This window comes from Rhinolophus ferrumequinum, chromosome 8, assembly GCF_004115265.2.
Source record: "Rhinolophus ferrumequinum isolate MPI-CBG mRhiFer1 chromosome 8, mRhiFer1_v1.p, whole genome shotgun sequence".
NCBI classification, from domain to species: Eukaryota; Metazoa; Chordata; class Mammalia; order Chiroptera; family Rhinolophidae; genus Rhinolophus; species Rhinolophus ferrumequinum.
The window spans coordinates 52125375-52143924 of NC_046291.1; the positions used below are offsets into that span (position 1 = coordinate 52125375).

The 18550-nt window shown below is 42.1% G+C and overlaps 1 pseudogene; it reads left to right on the forward strand.

Annotated features, from left to right (window-relative positions):
- The first annotated feature begins 497 nt into the window (after positions 1-497).
- The window catches only part of LOC117025549 (cyclin-Y-like protein 1), a 33466-nt pseudogene continuing 15413 nt past the window's right edge, over positions 498-18550 (forward strand).

The window sequence follows — 18550 nt, forward strand, 5'->3', positions numbered from 1 at the left end:
TCATCACCCCCATTGTTATCAATTATCACCTTACGTCCCAAAAAAACCCCTGAAATTTAGCATGTAGCTGACTTGCGCTATTGAAAAAAACTTAAGAACTTACATTTTAGAGTAAAAATTTAAGAACTTACATTGCATATACATACACACATATAACATATATCTATAGATTTCCTACTATGTGCTAGGCATTGCTCTAGGCCCTTGGAATGCAATACTCATGAGCTCTTACAACACTTATAATCCAGAAAGGGAAAACAGACAATTAAGCAATTTAAGTAAGATGTCATAAGTGCTTCTAAGATAATTAAAGAGCCCTGTGGGAGCTCAGAGCAGAGGCATCTATCTAAGTAGATTAGACTAGACTCAAGTCAGGCTTGCTAAATAAAGGGATGTTTAAGCAGAGCCCTGAAAGATGAGCTAGACTCAGTCCTATGGAAACAAGAGCCCAAGACAAATGTGTGCCAGGTACAGGGAGGTATGGCAGGGACTAGCAGATGAGGCTGGATGGAGAAAGTTACCAACAGAACATTTCAGAAACTTTCTCCCTGCAGAGTGAGCATGGAGAACAATTAAGTCTTCAGGAATACAAGCAAAATAAGGATGCAATAAGGATAGAGAAAGAGGATTTATATAAAAGGTAAATCCACAGATAGCTGATTGGAGTGCGGTGCAGGAAGAGTAGTTGACCCTAGCCCTTACTTGAATTTTAGCCATAGTGGGGAGCAATTATATGGTGGAATACTGTATTAGTTTACTCCCAGGTAGGTTCTTTCCTTGTGATGACAGGATGGGTCCGAAGCATCTCCAGACTCAAACAATCTCTAGTGCTTGGGATGATCTCAGGAGATAAGCTTCCCCTAAGCCTTTTCCTAGCATCCTTAATAATGCCTGAAAAAGGATGCTGGACCTGATTGGGTCAAATGGAGGTCTCACTGGGTAAGTCACTGTCCTGGTGTGTATTAGGGTTCTCCAGACAAACAGAACATAACAGCTGTCGTCATATTACCTTTGATGTCCTGAATGTCATTAAAAGGTCTTCCTTTCAATATTTCCTTTATCTTTGGGTAAAGAAAGAAGTCACTGGGGGCCAGATCAGGTGAATAGGGAGGGGATTCCAATACAGTTATTTGTTTATTGGCTATAAACTCCCTCACAGACAGTGCCGTGTGAGCTGGTGCACTGTCGTGATGCAAGAGCCATGAATTGTTGGCGAAAAGTTCAGTTGTCTAACTTTTTCATGCAGCCTTTTCAGCACTTTCAAATAGTAAACTTGATTAACTGTTTGTTCAGTTGGTACAAATTCATAATGAATAATCCCTCTGATATCAAAAAAGGTTAGCAACATTGTTGCAACAAGTTTGTGAACTTAATTGTCAGACCTCCTATGTCTGAGAAAATATTTGAATTGAAAAGGGTTACAATAATGTAATTCAAGAAAACACAAAATGTGCTAGCCTTTCTTGAAATGTCTTACTTGACTGCTTTCCAATTCTGTAATACAAATTTTCTGAGTATTCAAAGTTTTGCTATTTGAGTTAGTAAAAGATACATTTATTTCCCTCAAAGTAGTTTGAGTCAGTCCCCGGATATTTAGCTAAATCGAACTCCGGAATTTTGGAACATCTGTTGACACAAATATCTTTAGCATTACTGGGGAATTTAAAACTACATACAGACCGTATCATGATTCCTCAAACTCAATATGACAGTATTATTATGGAGTACAAGTGTTGCTAAAAAGTTTCATTTTTTTATACTGAACATATGGGTGTGTTAGTGTCCTGGTTAGCAATGGCAGTTACAAAGATTAAACTATAATTTTGCAAACATTTTTACTCAAGTGTCCTAGGTACTTTGCTATTTTGCTCAAGAACATAGGGATAATAATCTGGTAATATATGCAACAAGCCACATGTAACTTTTTACTCACCTTTCTAATTTGGAGATGACTATGTGAAAATCAGTTCTCTCACTAGTCTCATCCCAGAGATGTATCTGATTCTCACTCATCCTGGAAGATATGGATTCACACGAGATTTTCTTTTGCTCTTGCCTCAATATTTCCAGCGTAGAAAATTCCCTGATGGCGGAAAAGTATTAAAAATCTAAGAATTCAGAAACTGATCAGCCTGGGAAGAACATTTGTGGCTCTGGATCTTCTACAACAACATGTTATTTTTCTAAGTAAAGAAGTAACCTGAGGAGGTCCTTAGTGCTGAATGACCAGACTTTGTCACCTTGCCTCAGTGTCAGTTGTTCAGAGGGCCTTGCAGAGGTCGAGAGAAGCACAGACAGCTTCCATAATAAACTACATCTAACCAAAAGAGACAGCGAGAGAGAAGAAAGAGAAATTCCAAAAGAGTGTTGAAAAATCTGTGGTATATTTTAAATGTCAATATCTAAGAAGTAAACAATTCAGCCCACACGTGCACACACACATACACATCCAGTTCAGTATAATTACGTCATTCCCAAGGTGATTAGGGAGTTATTAGAGAATTTAGTAAAAATACTGGTTTATAGTTCACAACACATGTGGCCCAGTGATGAGACAATGAGTAAAGCGCTAAGTTGGACAGTGTTATCACCTTTCTGCAAACCTGCCAATGCTTCTCTGTAACTACAAGTATAACGTGGTGGCACTGACACCCTTTGTGACAGTGAGGACCCAGGCCAGTGGCCCTCCTGGTGTTCCCCTTCTTAGGCCCAGCTTATGGAGGTACCACTGCCTGACTTTTTAATGTCAACTCTCGCCTGTGGTCCAGTGAGTGGATCAACCCAAGAGTCTGGACTGAACGGGCACGCTTACTCATGCCATCCATTAGGTTTTTACCAGTTCGCTGTTCTTTGAGAAAGAGAACCAGTTTGATCACTTGTTTTCAATGAATAATAATCCAAATGCAGCCTAGAGAAGAATGACAGGTAAATGCTGATAGAGTCACTAAGCCTTGGGGAGGGGGCAATGGAGGACATGGAAAGACTGAGTAGACAGCAAAAATAAATACATACATTCTTAAAGGAAGTTACTGATGCGGGCTCTTTCCAGAAGAGAGGACCCCTCAGTAACATAAGAGGGGTTTGGAAACTAACAAAACCCTCCTTTGAGGAGCACGCTGATCAAAGTTTGGTTCAACGCTGGGCTGCCATTACTTCCAACTTGATAGGAAGACACGAGGTTTCCCAATTGGGGGGTTAGCCATTCACTGCGCTCCCATACCTGACTTATGGAGATTGTCCACTTCCCTGAAATTTTATTTGCAGATATCAGAGGAGGCTTCCATTTCTCCATTCCCCAGGGGAAGTCAGGAATGAGGAAATTGCGGGGGGGTGAGAAAGAGAAGGAGGGAGAGAGAGCAAGAAAGGAGAATAAAATGGAACCTTGGCAGATGGCAGTTGGAGCCAAATGAACCAGGAAGGCTGTAGTTGGGGTGGAGGGAGCCTAAAGATTGGGGATTTGAGTGTAAAACAAAGGTAGAGGGAAGAGACATAAGGGAGGGGAAGGGGTAGTAACCAGCTGGTCTTCAAATCGGGAAGAGAGGTCCCACTGAATGACCCTGTGGGAAGGACTCGTGGGAATGTCAGAGGCTTGCTGAAAGTTGTAAGTTTATCCAGTTTGTCAGATTGGGCAGCAGGATGGCCAGCTGAATGGCAGGGGCACCAAGAGGGCTTAGGACTTGGGGGCCGAGGTCCCTGACGCTCCTCCCCTTGCTTCTCACTCTAAACTTTTAAGATGCAGTGTTAAATTATTTGTTTAATAAGAGGGTTACAAACATTTTGATACATCTAGTCTGGGCGTGACACAGGAGTCAAGGACCTTTGTTAAAATGTCAGGTTTAATGGTTCTCCAGTGGTTTCCTATTACCCCCGGAATATAATGGAAATCCTTTGCAAGGTCTGCGGGATGCTTTAGGACCCAGTGGTACCCTGCTTCCTCTTCTGACCTCACCTCCTTCCAGGCTCCTCTCAGACACTTCCAGGCATCTGGCCCTTTGCTTTCCTCTACTGCAAACAACCAAACTCTACTCTCAAGCCCTGGCACTCACTGTTCCCCAGATTCCACAGGCCTTGCACCCTCTCACTTCCTTCAGATCTCTTTCTCTGCCCCTGTATTCATGGGGAGGGCTGCCATACTGAAGTAGCACAGGATCAGTGGCTTGAACAACAGAAATTAATTTTCTCACAGCTCTGGAGGCTGGAAATTCAAGAGCAAGGTGCCAGCAGGACTGGTTTCTCCTGAGGGCCATGAGGGAAGGATCTGTTCCAGGTCTCTCTCCTTGGCTTATAGATGGCCATCTTCTCCCCATACCGTCCCTCTATTCATCTGTGTCTAAACTTCTTCTTAAAGGGACACCAGTCATAATGGATTAGGGATCACCCTAAGGTTCTCGTTTCAGCTTCTGACCACTGTAAAGACCCTATCTCTAAATACAGTCACATTTGAAGGTATTGGGGGTTAGGACTTCAACATATGAATTTGGAAAAGGGTACAGTTTGGCCCATAACGGCCTCTTATCAGAGAAGACTCCTTGACACACGCAAAATAGTGTCCCTATTAACTGACACACACTAATTCATTTAATTTTCAAAGGTCTCCCTTTACTTAAATGTCAACTAGAGGGTCACAGTCTTTGTTTTGTTAACTGATGTATCTCCAGGGCTTAGCTCACTGCCCGGGAATAGCAGGCCCTGAATAAATATTCATGAACAGATGAATACATATTATAAAGCCATTACAAATTACTCTGCAAGAAAGCAATGACAGAGACAGATGTTCAAGATCCATTGCTAAGAAAGCACATTAAAGAAAAACACATTACATGTGTAGCACAGTTTCTTTTTAAAATCATATACATATAAGTTATCTTTATTAAAATAAATCTTAGAGAGATATGCAACAAAATGCTAATAGTGGGTGACTCTTGGGGTGGCATTTTTATTTATTTTGATTTCTCTCATGTGTTTTCTAATTTCTCTTCAGTGAATACATGACACTTCCATAAGAGTAAAAAGCCAATAAAATGCATTAAAAGTTCTTAGAAGATATTTTGTCATAACTTTTCACTGGCTAAAGTGAGAACAAATACATGATTTATCTCTTCCATTGGGGATTGGTGGGAAATACAGCCAGTGGGCAATTTTTCAGAGCCCCATGGCTGAGAGCACAACCTACAGGGTCCACCCAGCCTGGGTGCAAGTCCCCACTTGCCACTTTCCAGATCTGTCATCTCGGGTACATCTGTCACGCTTACCGGGTCTCAGTTTCTCATCTGTAGAATTGGGGTGATAATGGTACACATAGACTTGGAGCTGTCTCTGATTTCTGGCACAGACTGGAATCTTATTCTTTTGATCTCACTGATTTAGGAAGTTCAGGACACCGAGGCCAAGAGACCAGCCCAAGGGTTTGGCTCTCCCTTTTTTCCCTTCAAGGGCAGGCCAAGCAATATCCAGATACCCCTCACATTGCTTCTGGGCTCAAGCCTGGACTTGGGGGAACTGAGTTAGGCACTTGATGAAGGGGCCAAATTTAAGGGGCCACCAAAAGACTCGGGAATCAAGATTGATAATATTTAATGGATGGGCCAGCCCGGTGGCTCAGGTGGTTAGAGCTCCATGCGCCTAACTCCAAAGGCTGCCAGTTCGAGTCCCACATGGGCCAGTGGGCTCTCAGCCACAAGGTTGCCAGTTCAATTCCTTGAGTCCCGCAAGGGATTGTGGGCTCCGCCCCCTGCAACTAAGATTGAACACGGCACCTTGAGCTGAGCTGCCGCTGAGCTCCCAGATGGCTCAGATGGCTCAGTTGGTTGGAGCACGTCCTCTCAACCACAAGGTTGCCGGTTTCGACTCCCACAAGGGATGGTGGGCTGTGCCCCCTGCAACTAGAAAACGGCAACTGGACCTGGAGCTGAGCTGCGCCCGACACAACTAAGACTGAAAGGACAACTTGAAGCTGAACAGCACCCTCCTCAACTAAGATTGAAAGGACAACAATTTGACTTGGAAAAAAGTCCTGGTAGTACACACTGTTCCCCAATAATGTCCTGTTCCCCTTCCCCAATAAAACAAAAAAAATCTTAAAAAAAAATTTAATGGAATATTTTTAAAATAAAAATTATGTAAAAATCTATCATAAACAAAAACATCGATAATTTTAATAAAAACAGGAGAAGTATTTCTGATTTCTCCTATGCCTTGGGCTCCGTTATGGCTCAGTAGGGCACCGCTTCCAGCCCACAGTCCGAAGGTCGGGAACCTTCAATTATTCAAGTCATTTTAATTACTACTTAATTATAAAGAATTATCCCAATTATCCTGCGGCTCAGAACTGGCATTGTTTGGCCTTCAGTCAAGGCCCTAAAAGGATACCAGTAGGGAATGTGTATTTTTCTGACCTTGTGCCGTTCTTTCTTCTCTACAGACACCTACTCACAGTTGCTACCTAATCACAGCCTTCTTACCTCCCTGAGGACGCCGAGGGGTAATTTCTCCCTATTCTTTTATAGAAATGTGAAAGGCCAGCAAAGCATGACTTCTACTCAAAGGAGCACGAAAGCAGAGTTTGCAGATGTTACAGGCTCTTCCCTTGGTACTTGTGGGGAAGGGCACGCAGACCTTGGCATACCTTGCTTCAAAAACAGGCAATAGCAAACAGCGTGTTCTTTCTAGTATCTACTTCCCAGGAGAAGGGAAAATCCTTCTGTGATGAGGCCAGTCAGGTTCCATGTGGAGAGCTTCCCTGATGTTACTATATCATGGGACTTTGGTGGGTATTAGTGCATGCTTGTAAAGCACTTCATGGTGCATATTCACATGGAAATTTCTAGTTCAAAGTAGCAACAAAAACATTTAAAGCCTTGCTTTCATGCAATGGGTTCATTTTACATGGGACACCTGATTTGCTAAAACCATAGGTTCTAAATTGCTCTATTAATCACTAGAAAAATGTGATGTTAGCATATAGAGTTTAAGAAATTTCCCCTCTTACTTTTCTCAGTTTGATTTAATGTGCACGTTATTTTCAAACATATAAGTTGGAAATAAACTGAACCTATGGCAGATTTGTTTCGGAAGCACCTGTACAAATCTGTGTTCTTTCTAGCTACTAAAAACTCAGAGACCAAGGGGATGAAGGGATAATTTGGATGCCACGTAGTGCACAAGACTTAGATTTGGTTACAGGAAGTGTAGTATAATCCATTGTAAGGTGGTGGTCTGCATGAACTTCATAACAGTGAAGAAACTGGCTGTAAGGGTTTTTGGGTTCTTTTTCTTTAATGGAGGAAATGTTGCCCGTCATACTTCCCCTTTCCTCCGCCATTTAGGTTCACGTGTTTACCAGATTAGCGAAACACACTGGGATTACACCTCTGTGTCCAGTGAGCAGTCTGACGACTCTGAGACCAGCATGCTGTCAGGGAGTCCCAGCTAGCCCCACCTGCTCCAGCCTTCACAGGCCAGGCACCTGACCTGTGAGTGAGGAAGCTCCGTGGACTCAGCAGGCACGACCTGCAGAGGAATTGAGGAACCCAGCTGACAGCCAGAAGTGACACTGCAGACGTATGGCCCCAGGTGAGCCGTCTGGGCCATGTCCAGTGGCTACATCTACTCCACCTGAGGCCCCAGTCGTCCTGGAGCCGGCATGAGCGGCCCCCACTGTGCCATGCCTGAATCCTGACCCACAGAACTGGGAGCATTGGAAAATGGCTGCTGTTTTTAAAAATGCTATATATAGGGGCACAGAAACCAGAAGCAGAGGCACAAAAAAGAATAGAGAATACTGAAAAATAAGGAATAGTTAAAACAATTCTCAAACTGTGATTGTTGGTACTCTCAATTCAACTTTTTAATTCATTTATCCATTCATGCAAGGAAAGTATATTGAGACAGCTACAAGCCAGACATTATACTTAGTGCTGGGCATACCAAAAACCAAAAACCAAAACCAAAAACATTCTGTCCTCAGGGAGTGCCTAATTTAATGTGTGTGGGGGAGAGGATGGAGGGGGTGGTCAAACAAACCCAACGGTTACCACACAATATGACACAAAGCTGCTCTGTAGTGAGAATTTGCAGAAGGAACTGATTGCACTGAAGGTGCATAATCTCCCAGCCTTAAAAAAAGTCAAAGAAGCACTGCAGAGAAGGCTCTGCTTGAGATAAGCCTCAAAGAATGAGTAGAGGTTTACCAGATGGCCAAAGAAGGGCAGTGCTAAACCTATGGCTGCAAAAAACAGGGAAGACTGGGTTTGGACTATGGCTTCAGATGCCCTGTGGCTCCAGTTTTTCTTTGCCTCTCCAGGGCAAAGCATTGATTGCATAACCAGAGTATTTCTTTAGAGGAGTATTCTACTTTATGTGTGTGGAAAGTACGCCTGAGAAGAAACAGCTCCTGGGGTGTGTGGCAACCCTAGGCTCCTCGAGCAAGTAGCGACAGAAGCCTGGCTTGCTCAGCAGAAAGGCCCGGCGTTTCACCCCCATATACTCCCAACACGAACGAATTCGTTGATTTGCTTTTAAAGGTGTGCTTTCTATTCAAATGTGACTCTTAAGACAGGTTTCCTGGGCCTGCATCCATCCAGTTTGTGGTCCTATTCCCTTCTGATAAAAACATTCTAGAGGGGGGATGCCATGCAATGAGGACAAAAACAGATCTGTCTCCACAATAGGGCAATAGAGCCATCATGAGGAAAAGATATGTCCTCAAATCCAGAACCTTTGTTTCTAGGGGACAAAGGTGGTTAAAAACACTTCTTCAAAGGAACATTTCCGGGCTGTCAAGTTCAGTGAAACTTACACAGCATTTCTAACATCAGCTTGAATTGAAGAGCCTGCTATCAAAACAGCTTCTAGAAGAAACTAAGGGAAACATGTTAAATCATTGCAAGAAAAATGGTTTTAACTTCAGTAAGGCAGCTTGGCCAAGGATTCCACTTTAAGAGCGTCAAAGTTGACACACCTCAAAAATACCAAGATATCACACAAGTGGAAATAGTGAAACATGAAAATGATGGGGAGAAAAGGAGCATGCGCATGATGGGTGCGGGGGAAACTATCAAAAGCGTTTCATGTGTTTATTATACTCTGCCTTGTTCCAAAGTGGATTTGGCAGTGAGTTTATTTCCTGGGCAAGTGTAGAGGGTAGTTCTCTTATGAAACTAGTTAAGTGCAAACCAGAGGCTGTTACACTCTTTGGAGTTGGGAGTAGAGCTGGCATCTGCTTTAGGAATCCGGGAGTCTCTGAAGAGGGCACTTCCAGAAGAGAAAGGCTCTTCCACCCCATGTGGAGGTGACCTAAGGAAGTACACCCAGTGAGCAGAGAAAGATTTTAGATTTCCTACAGCATGTAGACACATGGAACTGGAAGCAAATAAACCATGAAATGGCAGAGAAGAGGAAAAGGCTCAGGAAGGCAAAAGGAAACTCCTAGTCTCAAAACTGCAGTCCCCTCTTGGAACCTGTCTCCTAAATGCCCTGAAGTTTGGAACTATAATCACAGTGGGCATTTGGGGCCAGAACTCACCTGTCCCATGAGCATTCACTGCCCGGATGCTATGGCAAACTAATACCCTTTTTATTTTTTACACAGCATCATATCAAATAAAGGAACATTCCACTGACTCACTTGGCATAAAGAAATCTCCGTGCTGTGAGAAGAGAGAAGGTGTGGGAGAACAGTTCAGATGGCACAGAAAGAGGCAGGTGGAACAGGCACTGGGCAGTTTATTAAAATATGAGTACCAGCACCATCAAATGCCCACTTTCTCAAAAATCCTGATTATAATTTTCTGAAGTTGGGAACAAGAGAAGTTGTGCCACATCAATCAGTTTTTTTGTTCATATATGCCTTTGAGAATATAATGATAGACTCTGCCTAGAAATAAATGTACCTATTACTTGCATACAAAATCCTACTCTATAAGAACCACTAGTTACAATAGTCAAGATGGAGCCCTATTAGTCACAACAAACATGTAATATATAATCCCGATCGTTTGATTGCCATAAAATCTTTCTTGCATCTAACCTAGTTTCATTCTATAGCTTAAGCCTCTCTCTACTTTTCATGTCCTCTTAGCTTAAGAAAAGGTCTTTACCAAAGTGTTTGTATACGTTTTTCATATATGTTTACAAAGGGCTATGAAATTTTATCATAATTATTATTGAAGTTGAAACATCCTTAATCTGTCTTTACAGATTGTGGCATAGAGTGCCAGTTACCTTCTAACATCCAATATTCTCCCTTCTGTGTTAGTTACTTAGCCATATGATTATATGTTTTGAGCCTCTCTTACAGCTAGGTGTGGCCATGTGACTAAGCTTTAAGTCAGTAAGTAATACGTAAGCACTGTGCTATGTGGATCTTCTGAAAAATCTCCCTTTTCCTCCACCTCCCTGTTCTCTAGAATAAAGACCCAATGGCTGGAGGTCAATAGTCATCCTGGGCCATGTTGATCCCTCTACTAGAAGATAAATTTTATGAGAACAAGCACCTTATTTATCTTGGTCAAAGCAACATCACCAGCACCTAAAAAGTGTGTGATGTGTGGTAAGGACTCAGATACTGAATGGATATTGAATGAATAAAATGGTTGAATGAATGAGTGGGTTTACTCCAGGCCCATGCAAAACACTGATCATAAAGTCCTCCCAGGAAACATTCAGCCATCAGTAGGCAAATGCAACATCTCAGTTTCTATCACAGAATCAAACTCTTGCTTAATTCAAATGACATTATTCCTATAGCCTCCCTTTGCTTTCCCAAACTTGCCGCTGTTATAGAAGGATAGGATTTTTTCTTAATGTTCTCCAATGTTCTCTTCAAACAAAATATTCTCCAATCTAGATTCCTAAAAATGCTTCCTAGTAATTTTCTGCTTTAGCAAATTTAAAATTCTGTATATTCCAAGATCATATTGATTTGTGTGTGTCTGTTGTTAAATGCAGACACTATTTTGTAACTTAATTTTCAACGTTGTCTCAAGTCTACAAGAATCATCCAAAACGGTATCTAATGACATTCCCAAGACTTCAGACAATATTATTATTGTCGTGGAATGCAGTTACTAGGTCCTGAAAATTTAATTAGATGTTATTTACTGAAACTGAACTTCATTGAATCCTTTCCCGTTCCACTGTGGTGTCCCACATTTCTATATATTGCCCATTTGTTACCAGACCTTACTTGTATCTTTTAAATGATTAAATATTAATCATTCCCGCTTCCCTGATTTTTGGAGTGAGCTTTTCCTCCTGCTATCCTTTTAACAAAAGAGAACACTCCCTCTGCTCCTTTTTTGGCATTTTATGCAATTAAAGGGTTTGTAAATGTTCACTCTTTTTGCAATTACATGTCATTTCCTTCATAATTTTTTTCTTTATTCTTCCCCCAACGTTGTTGCTATTTCTTTTAACTATTGGAGGAAATAATTAACCTCACCTCCTACTTTTGCAACGTACCTATTTATGCTAGAGCTCATTGGTTTTTGCTCAAATTTCTTTTCAAGTTACCCACCTTTCAGGGAATATATTATTTGGATTTTGTTAGGTATATTGAGCTTTTATGAAGTGTGGATTTTTCTACACATTATACTCTTTTTCCCAGAGTAGCTTTCCCAATAGAAGCCTATGAAAAATAGGGGAAAATAGAGGACACCAGATGAGCTCTTCCTAAATCTCTCCTCGACCAGAAATGTATCTATGGCCACACAGGTCCGTCCTCCCTCCTAGCTCTGCCTGAAGCTCATGTACCTGCTCTGGAGTGCAGGCACTTCTGCCTTCTTAAGGACCTTGCTCTGTTTCTATTCCCTTCTCCTCTAACTTCACACTTTTTTTTTCTCCATTGGCTCTCACCCTTTAACATGTAAACACGCTCCCATTATTTTCTACCTTAAAATAAAATATCCTAACAGTGTATCTCCCTCTAACTACTACCACATCTCTCTTCTCAGCCAAACATTTGGACAGAGAATCCTCACTTCCTGTCTTCACTTTCTCATGCCCTATTTACTTCTTTACTCACTCACTGCCTGCCATCCTGCTGGCACACATCCCCAATAACCCAGCTGCCAGAGCCAATGGTATTTGTAGCTTTCCTGCCCTCCTGCCATTAGACTCTGTTTAGGGAATTATGTATGTAGTGCCGACTGGCCAGGCACTGAGGTAGGTGCTATGGTAACAGAAGTGAAAGGCAGATGTGACCCCAACCCTCACCTGATCAGCCATTTCTGATAATGCTCAAGTCTCTTGACTTCCAATGCTCACGTAGGTGGGCTTCATTTAAAAGCCACTCAAATTTCCCTATTCTTCAAGTATACTGTGGTTATTTTTTTACTTTCTTTTTCTTTTTTAATTTTTTTTATTTTTTCTTAAACTTTTTTTGTATTGTTCAGTGGGCAATACATACACACTTACATTTTTTAAGTGTGTTTTTCCAGGACCCATCCTCCAAGTCAAGTTAGTTGTTTCAATCTAGTTGTGAAGGGCGCAGCTCACAGTGGTCCATTTGGGGAACGAACCGGCAACCTTGTTGTTAAGAGCACCGCTCTGTAACCAACTGAGCTAAATGGACGCCCCCCCTTTTTTTCCTTTCTTATTATCCATATCTTTTCAAAACAATTACTTCTGTACCCATGGCTTCAATTACTTTCTATATACTCTAGTGACAATACAATTTTAAATGTTTCCATTTAAGTTTTATTTTACATAGGATGCCTCATTTACCAAAACCATACTTCCAAGTTGCTCCATGAAAGTAATCACAAAACTATGTGATGTTCTTCGCGTGTCAACTTTAGGAAATTTCCCCAGTTACTTTTTTGGGTTTGATTTAATGTGTGTGCCGTTTTCGAAAACATAAGTTGGGATATCACAAAACAGACTTAGCCAAAAGAACTTTATATCCTGCTTTCAACAAGAGAGCTCCATTTCAATGGTCCACTTAACAGAGCCAAAACTTACCTTCTTCTGCAAACCAACTCCTCTTCCTGCATTTTCTGTCTAGGAGAAAGTCATTGCTATCTAATCAGTCCCCCAAGCCAGAACCCTAGTAGCCATTTTTGCCTCCCCTCTTCAATTTTCCCTGCATTTCTAGTCACTAAGTACCTCTATCTCCCAAATCACCTCAACTCTTTCCCCTCCATTCCAGTCACTGCCTTTAGTCGGAACCCTCATTTCTCCCCTTGATGAATATAAAGTGTCTTCGCTGGTCTCGTTGCTTCCTTCCATCTGCCTTATTGTCCAGAGTGACCTCACTACAAACCATCTGATTGTGACTCCTCAGCTCACATCATTCAATTGGTTTATGTTTCCAGGATAAAATTCACACACTTTACCCCCACATCTACTCTGGGGTCAGATAGATCTAAGTTTGAGTCCCAGGTTTAAGTACTTTACAACAGTGTGATCTCAGACAACTGGACTTTCTAAGCCTTTGTTTTCTCAACTCACTGAGGGCAAGAGATTCACACATACAGTGCCTGGCAAATAGGAGAGACTTCATGTTGGATAAAGGGAAAATATTTTAAAACCCACATCCAAAAATGGTTCTTCCTTAAAAAAAAAAAAACATTTAAAAATCCTGACACAATGACACTACCTCCCAAGTTTTACTTCCACCTCTATTTTCTGATAATCATGATCAAGTACCTGTGGATAGATCCACACTGTCTGGGATCAAATCCTGGGCCCACCCCTGAGCAATCATGCAACCTTGGGGGGTTACTTAACTATTGCGTCTCAATTTATTCTCAGTTTACAGATCTTACAATTTATTCTGTAAAATCCGTAAACTGAGCATCGTTTGGACGGTTAAATGAATACCTCGCTTGGAACCGGTCGGAGCATAGTTAATTGCTCGTCAAATGTTAAGTATCATTATCACCATCTTCATCAAATCAGAATTAGGGTTTTCCGGTGGGAATTCCCGCCCGTGCTTAAGAAATTTTTTCGCTTTCCCATTCCCGAATCCCAAGATATAAACTGTTTTCTGTTCTCCAAAATGAATCGTTTCCACAAAGCGACGGTGGATACTACCAACCACCTGGATTCAAGGAGCCGATTTTCCCGATTTCCCCACCAACTTTTCTCGGGATTCGGGAATGGGAAAGCGGAGAAAACTCCTGAGAAGGATCATGGTACTCTGCTTTGTGGTTCTCAATTTTGTATGAGAAAATCGTGCTTTATACATGTAGGTGGCGAAAAAAGTAAAATCTGGAAACTTCTGCCGTGGAAGGGAGACACAGGTGAGAAAAGCGAATTGGTGAATCCTGCGTTTCCAAGTTGGGAGGGACCCGTTCGGTCCCTATTTTATCGATGAAGTGGGGGGGGTGACCTGTCCTCACAGGTCTTTATTAAGTCACAGCTCTTTATTGAGTGTAGGACCAGGGCTCCGGGGACTGCCATGGTCAAGTTGCAGGCATAAACTAGCACTTTTTGGAAGGCAGGAGAGGAGCGTTTGGTTACAAAAACGGTCAACAATTCGGGTGTAACTGAGTTCAGTGGGCAATACATCAAATGAGTCTGCTGTCAGACCCGGTGAAAGCGAGTTGCCAAAGGAACCGGCTCATTACTAAGGGACTTTCTATAGAGTTCGGGGACCAAGGACCGGTTGCATTAACAAACGCCCGCGGCATTTCCCTCACCACTGGAGCGCTGAACCGAAACCAGAGACGGGGGTGCCACGCGGCAGGCGGGGCAGGGGCGTGACAATGTGGGGGGAACTCTGGGCTTGACTGGTCCCTCGCGTTCCGCGTTCCGACTGGCAGGTGCCAGAGAGGAGAACGGCCTTCAGTCCAGAGGCGGCTGCGGAAGGAGCAGCAGCTCCGGCTGCGCTCTGTCCCCGCAGTGGCTACAGTTCAGTCTGTGGGTCCCCACCCCGTTCAGATGAGCTGGGCTGTCCGCCGCCCTCACAGACTAGTCAGCTCCTGGGAGGCGGTAGCGCGGGGCGGCGGGGATTGTGGCCGGGCCCGGGGGACCCGGTGGCCCGGGCATGGAGAGCCCCGCACAGCCCGTGCCCTCCGCGCCCTTGTTGCGGGCGACAGGACTGCAGAGTCGGGGCAGAGCGAAGGCGGCAACGGCGGCGAGGAGTGGAAGCGCCCCGTGGGGAACACGCTGACCTGTTGCTTTTGCCCTAAGGCCAGCCCCAAGCGGGGTCAGCGGAGCCGGACTCCGAGTCCGAGGTCTATGAGGTGGCGGCCGGGGACGGTGGCAGTAGCGCCGTCGCATGCTGCCCTGGAGCCCGTCAAGTTGGATTTCGGAGCTGGCGAGGACAACACGTGCAGTAACACCTGGGACCGCGAGATGCCCGAAGGTGAGGAGGCGGCGGGCGCCGTCCACGCTCCGGCGGACCTCTGGCTGCCACCACCCCCAAGAAGCCCCCCGGAGGGCGCTGCCGTTTCGGGCTCCTTCCTGCCAGGAGCTGCCTTTCCCAGGGCCAGACACTGGTGACCAAAGCTGGCTCTCCCTGGCGTCCCCACCCCTTGTTCTTCCCCCGCATCAGCCCCGGCCAGGTTCTTTTCCTTGTCCCTACCCCAAAGCCCAGTTCTTTCCCCCCATTCCAATTTCCCACCCCAGCCTGGGGATCTTAAAAGAGCTGAACAACCTGAAATGTTACTGCCAGCGCTGCAGAGGATAGTTTTTTACCCAAAGGAGAACCCACGGAGTTCTGATTACTTAAAAGTCCCACTTTGACACAAATATGTCTTCAGTCCTTCTGTGACTTTACAACTTGCCTGTTCTATAGGAGAGGCGGGGTGGGGATGGTTCATGAGACTTGATCAAAAGTTTCAAAATAGAAAAAAAACATACATTTAGACTATAATTTGTAATATAAAGGTTTGGGAGTTACTATGCGACATTCTACATTAGAATGTTTGTGTCCATGGCTCCCCCTCCTGATAATAGAACCCTGTTCTATTTTAAGAATGTTGAGATCAAAAAGATGGGGGTGGGAGGTGGGAGAAGAGTGGAAATGTTTGATTTAAAATAATTCTAGGTAACAGTAGGACTAATAAGGACTGTGTCCTTGGAAGTAGAATACAGGTATCTTAAAGATGGTAAGGCCCCTTTGGTCCATTTGTTTCATTTAAATGCTGGAGTTTATTTCATTATCTCATAGAGGAAATGTCTTATAGCTTATTCTATTTAAACTTTAGTTTAGCTCTTAATTTCTTTAAAAGTTAGAGTAATTAAGCCTGTGGATTCTTCTGGATGATGGACATCGCTTTGTAACTGGGACGTACTCCCTTTTCAGAATATTCAAATATTGTGAAAAAAATGAACAGATTATGTGAATTTATTAATTGTACCTTTAAATGCAAAGTAATTGTACCTTGAAACACAAAGCAAGTATTTGTGAAAACTTCTACTTTGCTTGAACGTGTAAGGTGAGCCTCTGAGTGATTTTACAAACCAGTTAGTAGATGGGTAGTGTTGGATGAGAGACCAAAATAGGACCTTTATATAACTCTTTTCAGATTTACAACACATTTTCCGTATCTCTCACTTGGCCCTTCTAACTACAAATAAGGCCCGTGGATAGTCTCCCAATATTGCCAGTGAAGACACTGAGACTTAGAGATCTGAAATGACTGTGTAATGCAGCTGGCTATTGCACAGAAGAGGCTGACATGGGCATTATAGATATGCCACATTCAATTCCTGGGGTGCTTAAAAAAGCTCTGTAGAATGCATCTTATATTTTACCATTTATCCATGAAGCAGGCCTACCTTAATTTACTCCAGTCTTGATGATTTCCTTTCTGTTGTTGTACGCAACTCAGAAGCAACATTTACCTTTCCATCCTATGTCTTTAAACTTATTAGGATGGATAAGAGTAAATGTAGAAGTCACGAAATAGTATACATTTACTAGGTAAACGAGTTGATCTATTTTAAAGAGTTTGTTCTGGTGACTTCAAATTGAACACAGGGTCTTCAGGAGAAGCTGGTACGAGGGCAGGTCAGGTGACAGGGATTAAGCAGGAGGACTATGAGAAGGACTGTTAAATCAGAAAATTGAAAAAAATACAGTTCGCGAGTACAGAATTTACCTTTTTAAGTTTAACACGATCGTTAAATTTTCATTTCAATTTGTCTTTAGATTTTTTTTTGGCATTCAGTAAAGTGATACAAGAAACCACAATTTCAGCATTTGCCTATTACTAAGTTTCCATAGAAACAAAGTCAGAACTATAAAGTACAAGCACATTGCAAGTTTGCTTTTAATGTCTTTATGTCGAACAATTTCATGTTATAATAGTTTTTCTGAAACTAAGAAAGACCTACTTACATGTAAACCATTTTGGCTTTTCTACAATGGAGAATTGAATTATTTTGGTTATTGACACAAAATCATACATAAATGATACTCTGCCTTATTCTCCTGAAACAGAAGATCGTGATTTCTTCAAGTCATTTCAAAGAGATATTCCTAAGAAACTAGTGTAAATTTCAGGTAGACTTAAAAGAATATTTCTACTACCTTGCCTTTATCTAACAGTATGTCTCATATAACTGATGGTAGTATCAGTAACAAAAAAAAGACACTAAGGTCCTGTTAGCCAATATTATTATTATTCATCAACTTTTCACACATCTTTTTATGTTCTGACCTTATGAGCTTTGCTAATTTGCTGGCTAAAGGTGCTCCCCCAAGTGACCCCTTCTTTCCGTCCCTCTGAGGAGTGAGCAGGGAAGGAGTTAGCAACATTATGTGGAAAAACTTCTGAGCAACAGATGTTTCCTCTTTCCATAGCTATTTTAAGCCCCTTTTCCCCCTTTCTTTTGTGACAATATTAATAAGCATTTGATGTAAAATATATAGAAAATACAGAAAAGTCATTCACTTATGCTGAGAATATCCAGAACTTATTAATATTTTGGTGTTGACTCTTCCTGCATTTTTTTGTATACATAAACATACAATCTCTCCTTACTGTTATGGAGTGAGCTCCAGGATAAAGGACATGAAAAAAGCAAGGAAAGGACATAAAGAATTCTACATCACAGAAGCCAGGGAAATATGTATTTGCTTATTAAAATAAAATAAAAAACAGGAGACATTCTTGCTAATTGTTAGACAATTATTCCTTTCCCTGTAGTGGGTTGCCAAAGCACATATTTGCTTAAGATGATATTTGGGTATAGGTAATGAGTGGATATTTCATACACTTTCTGATGAAATGCTAAAGCTTTTTTTTTTTGTCATTTATTGTGCTTTATATATACTTTATATATATATATTTTGTATTTCATTTGATCCTCACAGTGTTTTGAGTTAGGTAGCATAGGAACATATCTGTTTTATATAGGAATAGAATTTATAGAATTATGCATTATGTGAATAGCAGCTTTGGGGATACTAACTTTATTCTCACCCCGTTTTTAGTGTGTTAAAATAAACTTTAGGGTAAAACAGTAACACTGCATAATGTGAAATGAAATGGAGGTAAATGCAACTCAGAAGTGTTCTTGAAAGTCCAAGAACCTGAGCAAAGTACTTTTTAGAAATCTACAAAAGAAAGGTGTATTTCACTCTATGAAATGTCAC